General features: G+C 39.0%; 1 protein-coding gene across 5 annotated transcripts in view; it reads left to right on the forward strand.

The window, feature by feature from the left end:
• FHIT (fragile histidine triad diadenosine triphosphatase) overlaps nucleotides 1–22094 on the forward strand; it is a 518320-nt gene that overhangs the window by 219959 nt on the left and 276267 nt on the right. The gene's annotated exons all lie outside the window — the stretch shown is intronic.

Raw genomic sequence — 22094 nt, forward strand, 5'->3', positions numbered from 1 at the left:
TTTTTTTTTTTTTTCCCAGTAAGTTTTTTTTGCTGTAGCAGAACACTTGATTTATGTCACTGGACTTTTTTGTCCTCCTGGGAACATGACATATATTGGCTGACTCCTTTGCTGAGGATTAAAAAGGATCCAGCCTCAAATGTACACCTGTATGTGTGCAGCTAAATGAGCAAGGAGTTCATTCTGCATGTTTCAGCAACACAAGGAATGAATTATCATGTGTTCAGCCTTACTCCAAAACATGAGCTGAACACAACAGCTTTATCTATTTACAGCAGTGAAGAGAATCTGGGTTAGATTAACTTTGGGACTGTATGAGTCTGGAACTGTGTGGTTGTGGAATGGTGTAGAGAAAGTAGCAAACCTTTTGTGGCAGGTTATATCAAGCCAGCCAAGCCTAGTGCTAGATTATCACAACACATTTTAAGTGTGTAACAGTGGGTTTTTTCCCTTTTTTCCTCTCTCTGTCTCTCTCTCTCCCTCTTTTTTTTTTTTTTTTTTTTTTTTTTTTTTTTTTTTTTTAGTAGGAGCATAATTAGATATGAAAACAGTACAGTGAAAGCATTGTGTTCCAAGCTGCCAGGATTGTGTTGGGTTTTCATTTCATGCTTGTAGTTTATTGTAGCTGCCTTGGTTATATGCCAGGTTATCTGAACTGTTGCAAAAGCAAATGTTTTGGGCTATTCTGAGCATTTTGAATTGTTTGAAGAGCAGTTTCCTTTTTGTTTTGAATGAAAGATTTCAAACCTTCAGGAGTACTGTACCACACTCCCAGTGTCTGTGCTCAGGGTGCTCTGGCACCCCTTCCTTCTCAGTGCATTTGTCATGAGGAGCTTAAACCCAAATGGCAGTGCCTGATTTCAGCACCCAGTTTTGGAAATCTGAGTCTACATTAAAAAGCAGTCATAGTATAAGGACCACCAGCAGAGTTTTGAGAGTGTCTTAAATTACCAACACGGCAGTTATGATGAATATATTTGTCTCTTTAGGGCTTTTGTGGCACTGATAATATTTGCTGTTCTCACTAAGTCTCGATGGAATGAGTGCCTGAGAGTGACGGGCAGTTTGTCTGTAATGACAAGTGCTTTACTGTAGCAGAAAAGGATGAGCTGCCCCAGGGAGACATCACCACCCACTTGAGCGAGATCCATGAAGGGTTTATGACCCGTTTGAATCCTGATTGAGCATCGCTGTCTTGACCCTCGGGGAGCCAATTGTCTGGAATACTTGCTCTGTCAGTCTGAGCGATGTGCTCAGAATCCCTCTGAAACCTGCATGTCTTGATTGTGTGTAATGCACACAGTGAATTATCAAAATGGCATCAAGATAGGGAAATATTTAGTCACGGGGTATCTGGGTGTCATGTTTAGAGAGCACGCTGTTTTAGCCAAGTGAAATGTACTGTGAGCTTAACCCTTTCAGGAATAAATTATTTCAGGTCTGACATTTAAAGTATGAAGGGTTTCATTTGAGGCAAATACTTCTGATAGGTGATTACTGAATGAAATTAAAATCCTTGAGGCAGAAAGTCTGTGCCTGGAGCTCTGGGGAAGCCTGGGGCCAAATCGAGTTGCAGGGATGGTCAGTGCCCCTCCATGGCAGCCCAGGTGGGCACAGGCTGTCACAAGGCAAGTAGAGCAGCTCTGAGCTAAAGCCAGGCTGGTGGGGAAGGCAGCACTGAGCACAGACATGGCTTTTGTGCTTCTTCTGGTCATAAAGAAGGTTTTGTAAGTCCACAGCAGGAGTGGAGCTGGAATCCTGTCTCTGCAGTGGGGAGAGTTGGGAAGGGGCAGTTCAGGAGGGTGTTTTCACTAATTATTATCATTGACCTTTTAAATCTTAAGTGCTCTGGAACCAAGCTCAGGACAATCGGGTTGTAATCCCCTGTGCAACAGGTGAGGGGTGCTCCTAGTAATAAATAAACTGTGCTTCATCTGCTGGGCAGCCTTTAGACTATGTGGATATGTAGTAGGGAAGAAGGACATAGTTGACTGTTGCTGCAAAATTTTTAGAAGGAAAAAAGCCTCACAAAAAATCAAAACCAAAACCCAAACAAGACCACAAAAAGAACACTTTCTCCATTTTATTCTCATTCTGCAAAAGAAGAAAACAACACTCAGTACCAGAAATGGAAAAAAAATCCTCCTTTGTTTTATAGTTAAGTGTTTCACAGCCAGCTAATCTTTATTATTATGGCTATTGAAGCAATTAAACAGATTAAACAGAATTAACTGTTGTTTTTCTACTACCATAAAGATGGCCTCTTAATCCCAAATGCCCTTTTTTCTAAGTAAATTGTACTTTCATCCCTAATTCCAAGAAGATTGTGGTGGGGTATGCATTTTTATCTGTACAGGTACTGTTGCTGTTAGCAACGTTTTTTGAAATGACCAACTAGCATATGTAACTAAAACCATGTTAAAAAAACTCATTAAATCTTAAAAATGGTTAGATAAATTAAAGGAAGTAGTAGCAGACTCTTGTATAACTCAGTACAAGAGAACATCAATATTGTTCATTGAACAGTCTATTCTTCTAATTTTAAAAGAACAACTATTTGTCATGGTTCCTGTCCTTGGGCTGGCAGTTATCTAATTAAATGCATATGAAATTCAAAAGCCTTTACTGAGGGACAGTAATTTTCCTTGGTTGTTTTTAAAGTCACCAAGAGGCAAGAAGAATTACATTGAACAGATAATGGATAAATTTCTCCATTGTGCATTAAGGTCTTGGATTGACTAATCATCCCGTGGTTATTAATCAATGTGTTATCTTATAGTTTGAAATTAGAGGTTCCATTCTCATTATTGCTGACTCTAGGTAATAATACTTCCAGCCCTTGATTACCATGACACTTCAATGTACTGCCTTGCAAAATACCACAAAACAAATCCAAACCAGATCAGATCCATAAAGAGCATCCCCAGTACATTGTGTTTACTTGGCTCTCCAACAGGGTATTTTTCAGTCTAGGCTTTCCAGAAAGCCCTGTGTGCTGCTCTTCACACTGATGTGTGGCTGCCCCTTTTTCCTTATCCCCACCCAAATGTGATGTGCTGGAGGATGAAGGAGGTGATTCCCTCAGAACAATTTCAAGGGGTGGATTTTTCCAGGTGCCCAGTAAGTACATGTGCAACATAGACAGAAAATGGCATTTTAAAGTTGTGATTTCTGTACTAAACAAAATGCACTGTTCAAAGGGAGTTTGTAGACATGAATTAACCCTGACTGCACCTTGTGAAGGTAGCCTGGCAAGTTAGAAGGCACAGCAGTATGTAAATACATATATTTCAGCACAATTAGGCAAATATTCTGGTGTTTCTGAAGACCTCTTTTTGACCACTGATTGTATATCAAGATGAAAAGATATTAAAGCAACAGATATAAGGATGGATTAATGGGAAGGTTTTGTTTCTTTCACCCCTATAGTTGTTTCATATTTCTTTATTTCTGCCCTAGGGTCAGAAATCCTCAGGCTTAGTGCACTTGAGGACCTTCTCTCCTATGGCTCATACTGCAGTTATATTATTTAGAGAGAAAAATAGTCCCTGATTCTGTAATTGAAGCTTATAAGGGCACGATACAGAAGCAAAGATCTGACTATTCATGTGCAGCTGTGGAATTGGGATATTAGAGCTAGATATTAGAATTGGAACAATCAAGTTAAACAAGTCTTGAGCTGTACCACAATTTTAGTGAACAATCCAGAGGGTGATGTTGGTTTCTTAACAGATCTGTGGTATTATGTAGTTTGAATTCAGCATTAAAAAATACACTGTAAAATGTTTCTCATTAACATCAAAGACAGTGCACTGTTTAAGCAGCAGAATGCTGCTTCTAACCCAAATTATCACTTAGTGAACTGCCAATAATGATCTCTGCTCAGGAATTTCCAGTATTGAACCCTTTTGATGGCAGAATAATGATGCTGTGAACAGACTCCTATTTCTAGTTTTGTCTACATCAGTGTCATGTTCAAAAGCAGTTAAGTAATTCTAATTTTTCGGCTTGTTGCTGTGTGAATGCACACTTCTCTTCTTTTTTTAAATACTGGAAAAAGGCACTAAAAAGTCATTTCATGAATAGTGCATGTGGTTTAAAGCTAAATATTTTAGAGGTCTAGCATTCAACAGAGGTGAATAATGATAGACTTCACATTTAGAAAGTAAGGTATCCATTGTATTGGAGGAAGTCTGAGAAAAAGCAAGTCATTATGCACAATCAAATGAAACAACCTTTCTGTGGTGTGTTGGGATTCATATCATCTACTTTAGCAGATAAGCTAAGACATAGCAGAGATTAATCAGTTATTTGCTGTAATTAAATCACAAAAGTGCTTCATCAGCTTCCTGATTTCAGTGCTCTTTCACTTGCATATATCCTGGCTGTGCTTGAGCCAACACAAACATGGAAAAAAAATGAACTCTTTGAAAGAAATTATATCCCAACATGTCAGAGCTAAAACCTCTACAGTATTAAAATTATACCCTGCTGAAACTTATAATGTCCTGGAGAGATTTCATTATCCTATGTACACTGAAGTTTGTGCTGAACTCCAAAATACAGTTCACACATCTGATAAAATATTAAAGAAGGACAAATGCAGGGCTTGCCAAGCTGAGGTGCTGTACACTTGTCCGTGCATATTTGGCCTTTCATGACTTCTGTTTATTTATTGTTTCCAAACGAAGTGTATTGTCACGAAAATGACATTGTACTTGGAAAAATCCTATCAGGCAAAGTCAACCCCTAAAATAAGTGTTATAATAAATATGCAGAAATGTCATTCTTTACATTAGCCCAAAGGTTTTGTATAGCTTAAGGATATGTGCAGTAAGCTAACTATAAAAATAGAAGCTTGACAGTGGGGATGAATGTGTGTGTCAAAATAATATTACTCTTTCTGGGAGGATGGCAGAAAAAATGACACTACATCCACCAGCATGATTTTTATAGATCTGCCTCTTTGCCAGATGTCACCTTTTATAAACTACTTTATAAAAACATGACAGCGTAGTGAAGTAGTGTGTTTATAGCTTGATAAACTTTTGTAATAAAGTTAGGATTGGCTGAAAATTAAAGCCTTAGAGCCTCCTCATTAAGCATTTGGGAAGCTTGCTCAGACTTAAAAAGGAAAATATTAAAGAAATATGCAGAATGAGTCACAGGCAGTAAGTGGTCTTTTTCAAGAGAGAATGGCTTATGGTTGTGTTTACCAGTATGCCATGCAATAACCTTTCCAGATATATTACTGAGATTTTAGAGAATAAAGTTTGCATTACTTTAAATGTAAACACATAGAGACAAAATATACAGTGTGTATTAAATTATATGTTTCCAAAGAGTGCTATGAGGACATACAGGATTATGCCATAAATATCAGCCCAGCACACAATTGTTTTATTACATAATAAAGGTCTGTATATTACCCTCTGCTGCACCATGCGACACATAATTCAGATTTTTCATGACATGTCTAATTTATACAAGTCTCTGGCTCTGGCAATCATACAGGAATAATATCTTAAACTGTTACTAGCCTGAAAGGATTCAACACTGGAAGTGCTATCCCAGAACAAACACTGGTCTGTGGAGGCTGGGGTCACCTCTCTGTGTGCTTCACTAACTGCAGGGCAGGGAGAAAAGTCCCCTCTGGTCTCTAGGAAGGTTTGACAGACACCTGGAAGGCAGAGATGCAAAGACCTCCTGTAAACCCTCTTGCCTCTTAGAGAATTCCTGTCATACCTCCCTCCTAGCTTCTTCACCCAGAGAAACTTTTGAAACTATTCCAGACTTTATTCCATTCATATTAATGGCTGGTGAGGAGAGGCCATGGGCAGTGTGTGCAGGGTCCTGGGCATCAGCTGCCATCACAGGGAGGCTCTCCTGGACAATATGAGGTGAAATCCTCTGTGTGCACATGGATTGCTCATAACTGGAAGTGCTGATCTGCTGAGAAGTAGAAATGCCACCACTTTAAGAAACCCACATTTATTTTCTCAGCCACATCTTTCTGACAGACACAACTTGGAGTCAAAATCATCCTCTAACATACAACAGGGTGAACCATAAGCAAGCTGCTTTTTCACAAATCATTTCTATATCTGAGAGTTTTGTAGCAATGTGAAACATATTCAAGCCAATGTTGAAAATATTACTATCCTTTTGTCTCTGTTTGAAGTTCTTAACCTTTCCCACTTCTCTCCCCCTAGAGATGCACTTTCTTGTATAACTTCAAACTAAACACAGTCTTTCTCTTGGGCTATGTAGGTTTGCATTTTGTGGGGAAAAACAGACACAAACACAATTTAGAATCATAGGAAAATAGGCTTGGAGGTCTCCCAAGAGGTAGTCAGTACACTCTGCCATCCCGGGGCACTACCAGCCTGTGTTGGTTTATGCTGATGCTCTGCCTCTCAGATGTTTGTTTAACCCTTTTTCCCCCAGATCTTTGGTGATGCATGCTCCACAATATCTCCAGGAAAATCCATTCCAGTATTATACTATTAATCTGGGAACATGTTAGGGGGAGGGTTTTTTCCCAGGTGTCTAACCCAGCCCTGTCAAATTTCAAGAAGCAAACTATTTGGAGCTTTTCTGGGTTTTCTCAAGGGGCTAGGTTTTTGGTTTTATTTTTGGTTGTGGTGGAGGCTTTTGGGGTTTTTTTGGAGGAGGTGGGAGGGGCACATGTTTGGGTTTTTTAATAAGCCCAGTTTAAAAAGAGAAAACTGTTCTATCAAATTTTACCATATTTTATAGTCCTCATACCCCAAGAAAATGGTGCAGTACACCAGTGAAAGCACGAATTTGTAGGACAACTTAAAGCTGAGCTTCACTTTAGTACTTAGCATGGAAATCAATTTTAAAGAACCTTTTGTTCTATAATACATTCTAATGGATGGGAGTTCTGCTTTGGATGGCATAATAGGAAGAGTGGACTCTGATGTGATTAATGGTCTCTTGCAGGTATAGTCACAGTGGGTGCCTCTCTAAGTGTGGAAGCTCCCACAACAATACAGAGGGCACAGGATGCTGGGTTTTCCTGGGAATTGTTCCTAATAGCTGAGCACAGGCCACTACTGGGACACATCTGCTGTGCTGCCTGCAAGATCCCAAATGACACCAAAACACCTGTGACCCATCTGCTAACAGGGCAGTAAAGGAGTCACCTGCTTGCATTTCAATGCCCAAAATGCAGGGCTCCTTGGGAGGGAGAACATGGAAAAAGCTTGAAATGAAGGATTCTCACAGAAAATAGCACAGAATACTTGTTCAGAAAATAGCACTGACTTGCCTCGGCCAATCCTCTCAGTGAGGAGCAGCCACAGAGGAGCTGCTTCCAGGGCACATCCTCCCTGTGCCCATCCCTGCACCCCAGTCTGTTGACAGCTGATATCTGAGCACTGCTGACTGTTCCCCATCTCAGGAAAAATGTAGTTTATGCTAGGGACAGGTCTGTTCCTTAAACTCTCTGCCCTATAAAACGTGACCACACAGATTTTGACAATGGTAATCGATTTTTGGGGAAGACACCAGGCTGTTTGGGTCCTGTGTCCCTGACTACATCCTGTTATTTATGCAGTGCTCTAGCTGCTCGTGGTACTTATCAGACTGTTAAGTAGCACAGTCCTTGCCTTAGAGAGGCAAGTGAATGCTCTAATGGAGGAATATGAGGTGCTCTGGTAAATATCTAAGTAGTCATTAATGGTTGAAATGGAAATAGAGGAAAATTACATTATGGCATTAGAGCTGTGATATATTTTTTTGTGTGGAAAGGATTAGTTTTGTTCCTTTAAGACTTCATAGAGCTTTAAACATGAGATCTTAGAAAACATTGCTTTTTACTGCTGATCCTGCTCTCTGTGGTCTAAGTAAACAAGTTCCACTTAGTTCCCTGTGCTGAGCTTTGTGCTACTGCAGCCAAATGCAACTATCCTGAAACTAAATAGTTTAAACTTCAGGTTCTTTAGCTTGACCAATTTTCTGCTGATTTTTGTAGACTGAGCAGACTCCCTGAGGAGTCACATGAGCAGTGGGGTCAAGTGCACTGTAGTTTGTCTGGACAATTTTTTGACTCTGCAGTTATTTGCAGGTTCTAATACACCTGTAAATTTCTATATTAAGGTGTTGACATTTCTAAATTAAAGAACTTCCAGATCCATGTGTTCTACTGATGGAAGGAAGTTCTTATGCTACAAGTGGAGCTCTTAAACAGTACTGCCTATTTTCTCATTCTGGCTTTTTCTTGATCTTTCTCCTGTCATGTTGCTTGTTGTGTTTTTTAGAGTCTTGGCAAAATGAAATCCTTTGTGGCAAATGTCATTTTTCTATGCATGGGGTTGTGTAGACTTTTATCTTTGCTTTGCTTAGTTCTAAAGAAAAAATAGGGGGGGTAAACCCTCTGTTATACTTGTGAAAATAGATCAAACTTACTGTAACAGCACCACTCTTTCTCCTTTGTGTTTTCACTCTCTGGTTCTTGATGGTTCTTGAGAAGCAAAAAGTGAGGTTTTGTAGATGATTTAGGAAATAGAATTATAAAAATTCTGTTAGTTATGTAATATGGTGATTTGATGTTTTGCCATAACTGCTACTTCATTTCTTCATGTTATTTTTGAAAAAAGATGAGTTTTCTTCAAATTCTACTTGAAAGATATTTTTAAATTTCTTATACACAAAATACGAAATAATTATAAAATTAAATGAAATAAAGTGAAAGAATTACAGAGCCTTCCATTGTATGCCTAAGATTAGGCATGAAAGTTTTCAGCTAAATATGTGGCTGGGCATTTCCTTGTTTGAATCCTGATTTTTTTTAAAATATAATTTTATTGTACTTCTCTTGAAGTAACTTTTGGAAACAAGTCTGAGGATCTTGGTGAATGACTTCTTTTGACTTTCAGATTTTTTCCTGTGCAAGTGGTTGTTTTCTTTTGCAAAGAAAATTAAGTGAAAAGATCAAAGCACCAATTTTCATTACTCTAGTTTTTGTGACTGCCCCCAAATGATGATGATTTATGTGTGTATTTTAACAGCTTCAGCTGAATGGTCCACTTAACTGCATCTGTTTTCTGTTTTATGATGGGCCAAGGTAAACCATCTTTTTCTTATATGTACAGTCTACCTTTGCTGGGTGTTTTTTTTGTGGGAAGAGGAAATCTACTTAAAATTCCATTAGTTCCTAAGGCTTGGTTCATGAGACCATATAAAACCTGTCCAAAAATGTGAACCATGAACATACCAGAGCTACTCACCACAGCTGTCAGAGGAATGAGTGTTATTCCTCTGTGCTCCATGGTTTAAAATAAATACTTTGTGGTTTCCCTTGCTGCAGTGTCTGGCTACCTTGGAAATGTTGTTGATTTTGGCCACATGATATGAAGACAATAATTGTTTTCCACAAGGTAACAATTATTTTCTGTTAATGTTGTTGAAGTTGGTGAAGAAATATTTTACTTGTGGAACCCTGCTTTTCCAGGTAAAAGTAATTATTCCTCTGGAAATATAATATTTTAAGTTTTTCTGGGAGAAATATCAAGGTACTTTAGTATAGGTGATTTCAATTATTTGATGGGCTCCAAAAGAAAGCAACAACCTTGTGGAGTTGTAATTTCAGGAATGTCAGTTACTGAAATTAATTTTCAGATAAACATAAAAGAAATATAGACAGAGGGAAACTTTGTGGCTGATTAAAGGAGTTTGTAATTCATCCCAGTAACTGAAACTAGGCAGCCAGCTGGTTTGAACTTTTAAGAAGAAATTTAAGTTCAGATTTTGATTAAAAGACTTCTTCTCAGTCTTCAATTCAAGGACCTGCTCATATAAAAGTCCCAGAATTTCATTGCAAATAGATTTGAAAGGGAGAGTTAAACCACCTCAACTTCAACCTCAGACAGAATGGATCTTCTTAATCATTATGAACCTGTGCCATTAGTGCTGAGGTGGGTGATAAATGGCCTGTCTGATTCTCCATCCAGCCATCCTCTGCAGCTGTGGCATTGCAACACTTTAAACTTCCACTTCTTTCTGGTGACCTAGGATACCATAGATAATCACTTAAATGGAGATCATATTAATTATATTGACAGCAAAATGAAGTATCTTAATTTCCCACTATTGATCAGAAGATTCTTTGGGAGGCTGCAGGGCTTGGAGAGCTGTCTGTGGGACCTGGTCTTTGTGCCAGAGATCTGCAGAGTGTCTCATGTACAGCCCTTTGCTGGCCTCCATAAAATCTGATTTCTCATTTGATAGATGTTTTGTGTACTGACCAACACTGGGATGTGACTTTGTGCATTTAAGGGGTCAGTCTGTAAGGCACAAAATAAAAAGTAACCCATTTACATCAACCCTGAATGTCAGCTAAAATCTCATGATCACCAGTGCAGCTGAATGTGTGTGAAATGCTGCAGATGGAACTCTGAAAATGTCCCAGCAGAATTTCTTTCCTGAAGGTGGGAGGTTTTGTAACAGCCCATTGTTAGCAAAGTTCTTGGTTTATTTGTAATTAATCATGTGCTGCTGCTTGACAGTATGTAATAGAACTAGAAAGCAATCACTTACAACAGGAAGCAACTGTCAATTAATACACTAATACACTAATGAATCAAGTTTACCAAAGGTGAAGGGATGGGAAAAATGAAACACTGAGCTTCTGTGTGCAGAAAATTCATCCTTTAGCATTTCAGATGTGTTTAGGTTGTTTTCAAACAGTGCTTCCTCATTGCCCTTGGTGTGCTCATGTTGGTTTGTGCTGATGCTGAACTTGCACAGGTTTAAACTTCCAACGTGATTAAATCTCACCTCTGCAGCTCAGAAAACCTGGGTATTTATTTTAGTGAAAACATGAGAAGGGTTTGAAGCCAGTGCTCAGTTTGGTTCAGCAATGTTTTTATTATTATTCAGGTAGTCATTGTTTTCATAAGGGTGAGTCACATAATAAATGTGGTGCTGTACCAGACATTACCTGTAGTAGGTATTCCTAATATTTGACAGCCAGACAGATTTATTGGTTTGGGAGGTTTTTTTTTTCAGATGTGGCATATCACTGATACTCGCACACAGAGTCCAAAATGTGCTGGGATGTTTCTGTTTGCAATTCTGTGTACTCTGCCATAGGTAGGTGAAAACAAAAGCCTGAGACATTTCCATTAAAGAAACAGACTTCTGGCAATTTGGTATTCTGCCTCAAGGTTTCAGTAACCCTTATTTCAGATTTCATTACAATGTGTTCTGTGATGTTGTTCTGCATTATTTTTGTAAAAGAGGAAAAAAGAAAAAAAAAAAAAAAAAAAGGCAGTGATTTTGGGAGCCTTAAGATGTCTTTGCAGTAAGAGTTGGCAAATCTCAGCACCCTCCCCTGGAATCCAGGATTGGATACCTCTTTTGGAAATAAATCCTGCTGAATTGGCATCAGTTGCACTGTGGAAGGGATGCAAACAATGAATCTGTGGAAGTTGTCAGCACTGTATATTGCCTGGTGGGCTGGGGTGTCCAGCAGTGCCCAGTTCTTCCCATCTCCACCAAGGAGCAAGGCTGTGAAGTGCCATATACATGGATTAATCTCAAACATGCAATTTATGGATTTGAAAGCTGTTGTAAATTTACCCCTGTGTTTTGCATTTAGGTGATTTGTATCTTCAAGCAGCAAACTGTGTGTATTTCCTGGGCAAATCATTGTGATATTTTAGGAGTCCTGGAAGCAGTCTGACATAAAGGAATGCTGCAGGAGTTCTGCTGATGGTGTTTGCCAGCTGTGGACACTGAGGTCAGCAGTGAAACCCTGGGTGTGGTGTAATTATGGTTTTGGCTTTATTTCACTGATTTTAATTCATATAGGCACTTGTACTGAGGTTTGGGTTTTTTACTCTCTTGATACAAAATAAATTTCAATGACATGTAATTATGTTAGAGGTAAAATGGACACTGCCTTTTAAATCAGCTTGTAATGTTATTTCAGGAAGGGGCATTCCTTGGGAAGATGACATGAGGTTTGATAATGTCAGTAAACTGGCACTTTTTTTTGAGATTGCCACTGTGTGTTGTGTACATTAAAATATTTGGAATTGGCTTTTGATTTATGTAAAAAATCAAGTAAGGTTTGGCTCTATATTGTATATTTCTGAGTAGTATCTTTTAAATATTATGCTTTGTACCTGTTTTAAAAGTATCAAAGGCAGCAAAGAACTATTTTATTATAAAATTTTGTTTAATTATCTATGCTGAACAAGTCAGCCACACAGCATAAATAGGAAAAAATATTGCTTTTATACTCTAAAATATATATAAGTAGCCTTGTAAGTTGTTCTCCTGCTTAAAGCATTTGGCAGTTTATTTCTTATTTCCTGAATATTTCAAGATGTAAGCTTTTTAATGTTCAAAAAAAGCAGGGCCATAAAGCAAATTGTTTTGAAACTCCAAGATGAATGGGAGATTGCAGACATGGTTCCTTTAAAGCACCAGCTGGGAGACTCCATTAAGTTGTGGCAGCAGCACACGGACCCACACGGAGATTTCTGCAGCCTGAAATATTGTTATTGGCAGGTTTCTGAATAATTTCACAAAGGCACTTCAGGCCAGGAATCTTGTTAGTGGAACCCAGTCTCACTTCAGTCTTTATATCTCCAGCATGTAAAACTCAGCTGTATCCTCCTAAGACTCCAAGTATTATTTTTTATTCAATTCACTGGCTGTGATTGACAAGGACCTCTTCATGAATATGTTAAGAAAGAACTGTTTCCTGGATATTATGTCCTTTCATATCTGTCATAACTAGAATATTCATGATGCTGTTTTTAACAGGCCTTCTATTGTAAAAGAAATATCATGGAAACATGTTCTAGTTTTTATAAAGTCCAGGGAAAAATGAATGCCTTTGGGGCTGATAGGTAAGGGGTACTTTTTAACAATTTAGAAATACAATGTGACAGCTAGCAGAATATATTTCAGTGAGTGGAAAGCTCTTAAATATCACAGTCACAGGCTAGAACTGATAAACTGCTAGGGATTGTATATGTATTTTTGTATTTTCTGGTGGCTGTAGTTGCATAATAATTTCTTGCACATATCTCCACTTAAAGATGCAATTATGAAATCAGGTTTTCTTTGCAATTTTTATTTCTGGTTGCTGAGAGCCTTTTTTTCCTGTAAAATCCTGCCAAAACTTCAACATGCACAGCCATATGTCTTTGTTATAAAGGAACATTGGGCTGGTGAATGCCAGCTGCCCTTTGAGGGTTCAGTGCTGGCATCTCCAACAGAGGGATTCTGTGACAGAGAAGAGGGCAGCAAAACTGAAAGCATGAAGAGCAGCCACCTCTTCCAGGCAGAAAGAGCATATACAACCCCCCAGTGTTTTAAAGCAGGCTGAGTTAGTTGTGGGAGACATTTTCTAAGCAAAAATATGATATTTTCAAAACAAATTTTCTGTTTAACAGAAAATATTTATTTCATTAAAAGGCTTCTTTCTATAATAAATAGAAGAGAACATTCTAGTGAAGTTGTCCTGCCTATAGCAGGGGGTTTGGAGCTAGATGATCTTTAAGGTCCCTTCCAACCCAAACCATTCCATGTTTCTATGATTTTATGATTTTGGCCTAACTTTATTTTGACATGCAAAGGTAGTCTAATGTCAGTTTTTGAGATTAAAAGACAAATAAGATCGTTTTTTGTAGTCGGAATTGCAGTTTTGACTTACAGCATCATATGATTTTTATCTCAGTCAAAGGTAAACCCATTTGCTTTTTAGATGCGTTAAATATTTCCCATGGACAAATCCTTCTTATTTGTCTTCCCTCAGAAACATTAAAGCTTCTTCTAGAGAAAAAAAGTGTTTTTCTAGCTGATTCTAATGGTTTCTAGTCCAAGAGTCATTACGTGTTACTGAACAGGTCAGCTGTGTTACATAACTTTATTAATGTTGATCCTGGGCACTTGCAGCCCATTTCCAAATTAGTGATGGAGACACTTAGGAATGTGTTGCACACTTAACTGCAGATGAGGGTTCTTCTTCTTCCACCACTCTACCTGAGGCTGGAATTGTTAGAATTCAGCTCATTATTTCCTGGGAAAAGACTGGTCTAAGTATTGCATATATGCGAGTAACTCTTCCCTAACTGCTGGATGCCATCAGTTTATTCAAGATATATTGTTGTCCTTCTATAAAAAGAAAAGAAAAAAAAAAAGCTCAATGTCTTTGGAGGACCACAGTATTTCCTCTGTGGCTATCCACATGATCCTTCTGGCTGGGTGTGCCCCTGGAGCAGATTCCCGTGGGCTGCAGGACTGATCAAGGTCCTGTGCCCGCCTGCAATTCCGAGCAGCAAGCGGGGCAGCCCCGCTGTTTTCTTTTATGAATGTGCCCAGAAGAAAGCTGACAAGAGCACTGTGCTTCACCTGGCTCTGTGCAGCACCATCGACTTTCCATCAGCAGCACCCCGGGCTGAGCTCCGCGCGTCCCCGCTGCCGGCGTGCTGCGACACCAACCCGCCTCAGCTGGGCTGAAATCCAGCACACTGACCTGCAGGGGAGAGCCCTGCGTCCTACCACACATCTTAGTGTCGTGCAATCCTCCAAAGTAAATAAGTCCTCATCAAGAAGCAGGAAAACAGCCCTGCTTAGAAGCAAGTGCAAGCTTGCTGTGTGCTTAGGGAGGTCGTGCCTGCCTCGCTCTGCTGTGAGGACAGCTGGGTGTTTTTTCTGCCAGAAGGAAAAAGATGTCTTTTGCAAAGAAGAGTGAGATGTTTGTTCCCTGCCTATTTGGTTTCTCTTCAGCTGTTTTCTCAGGACTTTTGTTTTTGTAGGAAAGTTGTATGGCAGTGAGAGAAGTTCCAGTTCACTTTGAATGTGCAGTGTTCCGGAGTGATGGGAGCTGCTGTAGAAAGGCACTGGGATTTGCTTTGTCTCCGAAGAGGTTTCAGCTGGCACTATTCTTACACCTGCCCATGAAACAAGTACAGCACAAGTTGTGGAGGGTTCACTTTGCTTAAGTGATCCAGGCAGCACAAGGGAAGTTAGAGGATGCTCATTTTCATTGTGTTCCCTGTGTGGATGAATTTCTCAGCTTTATGTTCAGTGGGATCTGTACTGGCATAAAGTGGGTGAGATTGACTCAGGGCCTGCAATTCACTGTTCATGTCTTAAGGATGCTCATATTAGACATATTAATATTTTATTTCTAATAGCTAATGGAGTCCTAAAGACTTTATGGACATTTTGCCCCTTTATGTCAGTGGTTTTGCTTTGTAAGTCACTGGTGATTCATTGAGATCTAACACAGGTTCACAAGATTCTTCCACAGGCGTCATTGAACTAAATATTAAATTACCTTTTCCTTGCTCTTTGCAACCTCTGTCTGGCTAAAGGTAAAAAGTGAAAACAGAGCTGGGATGAGTTAAACCTGGATGCTGTCTGTCTAAAACATGATTAAGTAGGAAAAACAGAAAAGCAATCAAAGTGGTGTTTTTATGCCAAAAAGCAGTGAATAAAGAATGCTGCTGGCTTCTGTCTTAATCCATAAAAATCCTGCAGCCAGAATGTCTATGGAATAATCCTGTAAGAAAGAAACACAGGAGGAGAGAGAATCCGCATTGGCTTATAACAATCCATGGGTGTTAAACTATGCTCAGCAGCACAATGTAACAAATAAACCACAAAACCAACCAAACAAAACCCCAAGCCAGACAGATTGGTATTCTTAGTGCTTGTGGTACTTAGTTCATGTGTGGTTTTCTCTTCAGATGTGCTGCAACTACATTTCTAGCTCTTGACTGACATGGCAAAATTATGATAAATGAAAGGAATTATGATCTTGTGTACTTTGCTTCTTGTCACATTTGGGTTATAAATTTTCTCCTGCTTTGAATAATTAATTCAAGCTAGTATTTGCTGTTGCATAGGGATGAAAGAAACAAGGATGATGAGGAACCCTATGTTTTCAATGAATAAATTCTTAATTTCTGTGTAGGTTCCCTCATTTGGGCATTGACTAGTTAGAGACATGTAGGGATAAAACAATCTGACCAGTTTCACAATGCTTATAAAAGATAATTCACATCCCAGATAATGCAGGCAAATGCCTGTTTGTTGTGTCTGTAATGCACAATACAGTCTCTATGGAATGTCAATACTCTGAGATTTGTATTTATTTCCTCTTAAAGCCCTGGTTTTGTGAAGCTGCAGACACCTGATGAAGTATCTATATAAAGACACGTGAGGTAATTAGAGCTGTGCTTGACAAGCAAGTCTGTGTTGAAAGTGTGCACAGCCTGGGTGGTTGGGAAGTGCTGACATGAAGGGGGAAGGGGGAGTATCTGAAATAGCAGAGAAAGAGATAGTGAAATGGTGAAACAGGATAACTGGGAGCTGGGAGGAAGGGAAATGGCATTGAGAGCTTTTGGGCAGAGGGGGATGAAATGGAAAATTCACAGTCAAATGATCTTGAAAGATAAACCTTGAAAGGCTTCTTAGGGTGGGAGCTGTTTTACTGTATAGTGGCTTTTACTGCAGACATGGGGTCATGTCCTGCTCCTGTTCCATGGTGTCCCCTGCCTGCAGTGAGGAGGCTGCTGGAGAGATGCTGCATGCACTTACAGCTGATGTCCCTCTCCCTTTTGGAGCTAAAGTGTGACCCAGAGTGATGGCAGAGTGTTCATGTGGGATAGAAACCAAATCTTTGGGAATGACAGTGCCTTGCATCCAGGTCAGTCATCCAGGACAAATGTCCATCCTGAGCCTGACTACAGGAAGTATTCTAGTGATACATTTCTGAAAAGAGAAACATTTATTTTATTTTATTTTATTTTATTTTATTTTATTTTATTTTATTTTATTTTATTTTATTTTATTTTATTTTATTTTATTTTATTTATTTTATTTTATTTTATTTTATTTTATTTTATTTTATTTTATTTTATTTTATTTTATTTATTTTATTTTATTTTAATGTACTGTAGCATTTTCCTAAGAGTAATGATATGAGATTATTGGGGCAGAATGTGGGTGGAATGTAGAGCACAGTGATATCTCCCCCATGTCTTTGAACAGAAAACAGGAAAACAAATCACCAAGAAACTTTTATATCAAATGATACAGCTCATCCACCATAACAGCCATCCCGTAAAATGTTCACCTAAAGTCTGTGTTTTCCTGGCCACCATTTTAGGATATGTTTAACAAAGAACATTGAGTATCTTTTGTACAGCACCTCCAGTACTGAATAATTAGAATAGGGAGACTTTCAAGTTGGCTTCAAGTTTTAGGTTGTTATATAAATAAGTTCACAGGAATTTCAAATGCTTTACATAAATCTGACAGCAACTATAAAAGGCTTTTGAACATTTTTGTTGCCAAAGTCCCAGGGATTGCTGGAATCTTAAATAGCCTGTTTTAAGCTTCAATTCAGAAGCTTTTTGTCATGTTTAATAATGTGGTGAATAATTCCTTTACCGTTATTAGTTTCCCCATTTATAATCCATAAGGATCTTTGAGGCATGGAATAGATGCTTTTCCAGACCCATAAGTGTGAGGGGTCTTTCCTACCCCAAACTCAAAACTTGCTTTCAAGCTCTCTTTGTATTAGTCTTTGTCTGTGTCTGGCTTCTTCTAAAGGGCTGTCATTAGAAGCTGCTAAAATCAAAAGTTGTTAGTAGTCTGCAGAATTATGTTTGAAATATCAAAGTGAGAGACTAACCCTGATGAGAAATACTTTGTAAAACCAGATGTGCAGCACGCAGCTGTATTAGGGAAAGGTGAACAGCAAAAGGATGGCATCCATGGCTTAGGCTCAGTCCAGATCCACTAAGCTGCACCAATGCATTTTTAGAGCAAATTGTACTGCAGTGCAGCAGGACAATTAAAAGCAAAGTAGGTGCTGGAGACAGGAGGCAGAGGCATTCAGAGAGGCTCAGCAGTGCCAGCCCTGTCATCCCTGGTGACACAGGTGTTGTTCCTGTGTCACTGGCAGCCTGGAGCTCCTCCAGCTGCAGGGTCAGAGTTTCATTTCAGTGTGGTAGAAATCAGTAGAGCTTTGCCTGGTTTAGCAGCATTTAATGGCATTCTGAATATGAATTACTCTCTTCCTGTGCACCAGCCAGGTCAAGTTTTAAAAGTGGCCTCGTGCTAACTATTGTAGTTCCTTCAGCTTTTGTGCAGGCTCTTAAATTGCACCAGTGTGTACGTGTTGCATTCCCAAACCTGGTTGTTAGTTTCAGGGGTAAGCAGGTAGGTTCTCTATATAATTTTCCTTTTGAAATTTGATTTCAAAAGATAGAATTATTTGAGTATGCCTGATCTTGTGCCTTGTGAATAAATCTTGGGAATATTAGGATTTAAGACAGCTTTTATGAAAATTCATCTGTGTTTGAGCTAAACAGTTTTATTTGAAGTTCCACTTCTTCCTCTTCATCATCACCATGAGAAAACACTATTTCTCAATGCACTGTGAAGGAATCATTATTTAGAAAAATTATAAATAATTTCAGAAAGTATCTTGCTGTGTAACTATGTGGAATGGTAAATGTTCTTAAAGGCATGTCTTTTTAGGGCTGAACATACCAAATGGTAGTTTATTTGTAAGAGTTTGAGTCCACACTAAAGCGATCTACAAATTTTAGAAATATCATTCTAGCACACATGAGTATTCTAAATAGCTTTTTTAATCCAAAACCATGGAATTTGTCACAGGCATTCATTTTGTAATCAAAACTGCATAAAATTTTAGAAAAATGAAACAGATTTTTAAATTGCTCTAAAATGAAACTTATTTAATTAGAGAGTGTGGTATAAATTGGATTTTCATTTTGTGATTGAATGAAAAAGGTTTGTCTGCCTGTTTTCATACCTTTTACAGATTCTGCCTCAATGATATTAATGCCCCACATTGCTGAGCTTTCATCAAAAGATGCAATAAAATGGTTTTCTTTTCGTGAATAGCTCTGCTGTTTTGCTCTGCCATTTGTCATTGTATTTACCACCCTCCAGTTTCACTCTTTAATAAGCTTCTTGTATTTGCTGTTGTACATTTCCTGAGAATAATTTTTCTGTTTCAGAATAGAGGTTTGGTTTACTGTAGTTTTTCTAATCTCATTTGATTTTACAGACTCATAGAGTGAGATTGTCTTTCTTTTCTCCCCATTTTATTGTATGGCCTTCTTATTACATGGTTCCTACTATTTTATGACACACTCTCCTACTTCACTTTGCAGTTATTTCCAACAGATTTAGCATTTAGCTGTCCACATCCACTTTATGGCTATGTATAATGTATGGATGGCAGTACAGTGCCATTAATTTTTAATGAATTGGCTCTTTATCTAGTGCTATCTAATAAAGATGATCATCAGAGTGCATTGTCGTACTGCAGGGCCCAAGAAACTTTTTAATATTCCTCATTGCATATGCATATTTCCAGATTCTCTCATACTCTCATTTGGTTTACCATGCCTCAATCACATTTCCATTATTTAGTTGAAAATCTGTGTGTTTCACTCCTAACTCCTTGCAGCTCGTGTTGAGCAGTAAATTGGCAGAGGGATGTGAAGAAATATTAAAAGTTCCAGTGGGCACTGACTTCTCACTATAGTTTTATTCTCTGCTTTTCTGGAACTAACAATTACTAACTTAAACTGAAAATTAAACCAAATGAGTGCATCTGTGCTGATTCATTAAAGACTTGGTGTTTCCAATTGCTTGGCTTCCTTACTGAAATTTCTCTGATGTCTCCCAGGTAACTAGAATCGGACACTGTGGTGAGGCTGAGCAGTGGAGGAGGCAGAGTTACATCTGCTGAGTTAATCATGGTTCTGCAGATGCACTGGCAGAGAAACCCTGAGCTCACAGCAAATAAGTATTTATTCACAAAATTATTTTATTCTGTCTGAAAGCTTACTACATCTGCCAGCAGTGAATGAGCTGAATTGTTTCATTAGAAAAGTGATATTCCAAGTTCCCAAAGTGCATAACCTGTTCTTTGTGCCATACAGAATGCTATTTCCACTCCCTCTGTACCTGTCTGTGCTGTGCCTGTGCAGGTGTGGATTTACCAGTTTCAAAGTGTGAATGAGCAGCTCCAGAGGAGGAGCTCAGTGCAGCCAGAACCAACGTGCTCAATGGCCAACTCATTACAAGCCCACGTTATTCCCTTTCCAGAACCAGTTTCCATGAATCTTGCTTAGCCATGGAACTGCCAAAATGGTGAGAGATTGCAACTGTGCTGTGACAGCTGTCCATGAAAACATGGAGTGGAGCAGGGAGTTAATTTAACAGGGATCATGCAAATGCCCCCCAGATGGTCACAACCTTCAGTCACTCCTGAACTTGAACCAAAGATGGGAATGGAAGCATTTGTGTTACAAACAGATGATTTCTGCCAAGGCACAGGTGCATACAGTAAATGTAAATACTCCATTCAGGTTTCATGTTGAAGATAGGTCCTTTTATGATTAACAATGAGTATTTAGTGTTCAAATGTAATGGTCATTTGTTAAAATCCATGAAGTCAATCTTACATCATCTCTCTGCATTCTGGTGTTGGTCAGAATAGTAAAAGACTTAAAATCTGAGGTTTTAATGTACATAATTAAATGAGATCCAACCTGCTGCATCATCTCTTAGACTGTTGTGATGATAGCTCTCGTATCCCCCATTGTTTATCAGTCCTTCTTCCACGGCTGATCCAGAGGCAGTATCCCTTGTCTCTGTGCTGCTGTGGCCTGTGGAGCCTTGTCTCACCTCCTGTTTGCAGGTGTCTGAGGCAGCCTTTGCTCCTGATGAGCAGAAGTGAATGAGCCTTGAGGCATGCCCAGAGGGTCATCACCCCAGCACCTCAGCATGTCCCAGGGAGGTGTGGGGCCACAGGACACAGTGCTGCCCTCTCAAACCCTCCCCTGGCCTCCAGTGAACATGTTAAGGCACTGGTTTTATTTTATTACTGTAAATTCTAGATGTTATCATGTTCTGATAGTCACGTAATTTAATAATTGATCTTCAGATACAGACAATTCTCTTGGGAATGTACTAAAATTACCATTTGGGTTCTGAGTGTTTCTGTAAGTATTTGAGTTTGTTTCTTTCACTAGAACTAAAGTGCCATCTGTGTGTCAGTGCATATATAAAGTCCCTTTCTGTTAAGTAAGCAGCTCTTAAAACCCAGGAGATAATATTATTTTAATTGCTGCCTTGAATGGGTGCTGTCATTATTATTAATGTTGACTAGGTTTGTAGTGTTGCTTGAAACATTGGAAAACAGATTTTGTTGCTTAAACAAAGGCATTTCAGTTCTAATTTGCTGAAAGAATTTCTAATTGTAAGCCTTCTTTATAAAGAAAATAATGAGACAATTACCCTAATGGTATCTTTTCTATAAGCATATCCATACCAGATCCAGCTGAAGTTGAAAACGAAGGTAGCTGTGTTCATTTACACACATGGTATCTGGGGAAGCCCTTTGGTAGTTGCTCAGGCTGTAAGATTTTGAATTACTTTTGGTTTTCTCTTATGTTCAGAGGGCTTTGTGCTTTTTAAGACATTGTAAGATGCTATTAAATGCTGCTGACTTTTTTGGTATCTTCTCTTAAAATAGATGTTGTGGAATAACATTTGGCTTCAAAGAAGTGCTTTGTAAGTGAATCTTGACTGCAGGAATGAAAAAATGGCAGCTGAAAAAAGAAAAACACTGAAGTAGTTAGTGGATTTCTGGCCTTAAAGAAGCACAGTCTCTCTGGGAATATTTATATTGTAGTCACTTCTGTAGCTTGCATCAGATTTATATTGGCTTTAGACTGTTTAAGGAGACCTGTGGTTGGCATGGCTGGGACAAGAGTGCCATGAATCCCAGGAGCACTGGTGGGCAGCCCACACTGGGCATAGGGCACTGCAGCACCCAGCCCAGGCAGGGCTGAACAAGCTGCAATTCCTGCTGGTGATTCACAGCATCTCCCTTTACATTTGCACTTTCACAGCTTCTGAGCATGTGGCTTGTGTGGTTTTATCTGGAATCTGCTGTTTCTTATCCTGCTCTCTGTTGCTGCATATAAATCATTCAGGGGCAGTCAGAGGGAGTGGGGAACTCCTGCAGGGGTGTTGAATTACAGCTGCGT

The sequence above is a fragment of the Oenanthe melanoleuca genome, chromosome 12, assembly GCF_029582105.1.
Source record: "Oenanthe melanoleuca isolate GR-GAL-2019-014 chromosome 12, OMel1.0, whole genome shotgun sequence".
In the NCBI taxonomy this organism is placed as follows: Eukaryota; Metazoa; Chordata; class Aves; order Passeriformes; family Muscicapidae; genus Oenanthe; species Oenanthe melanoleuca.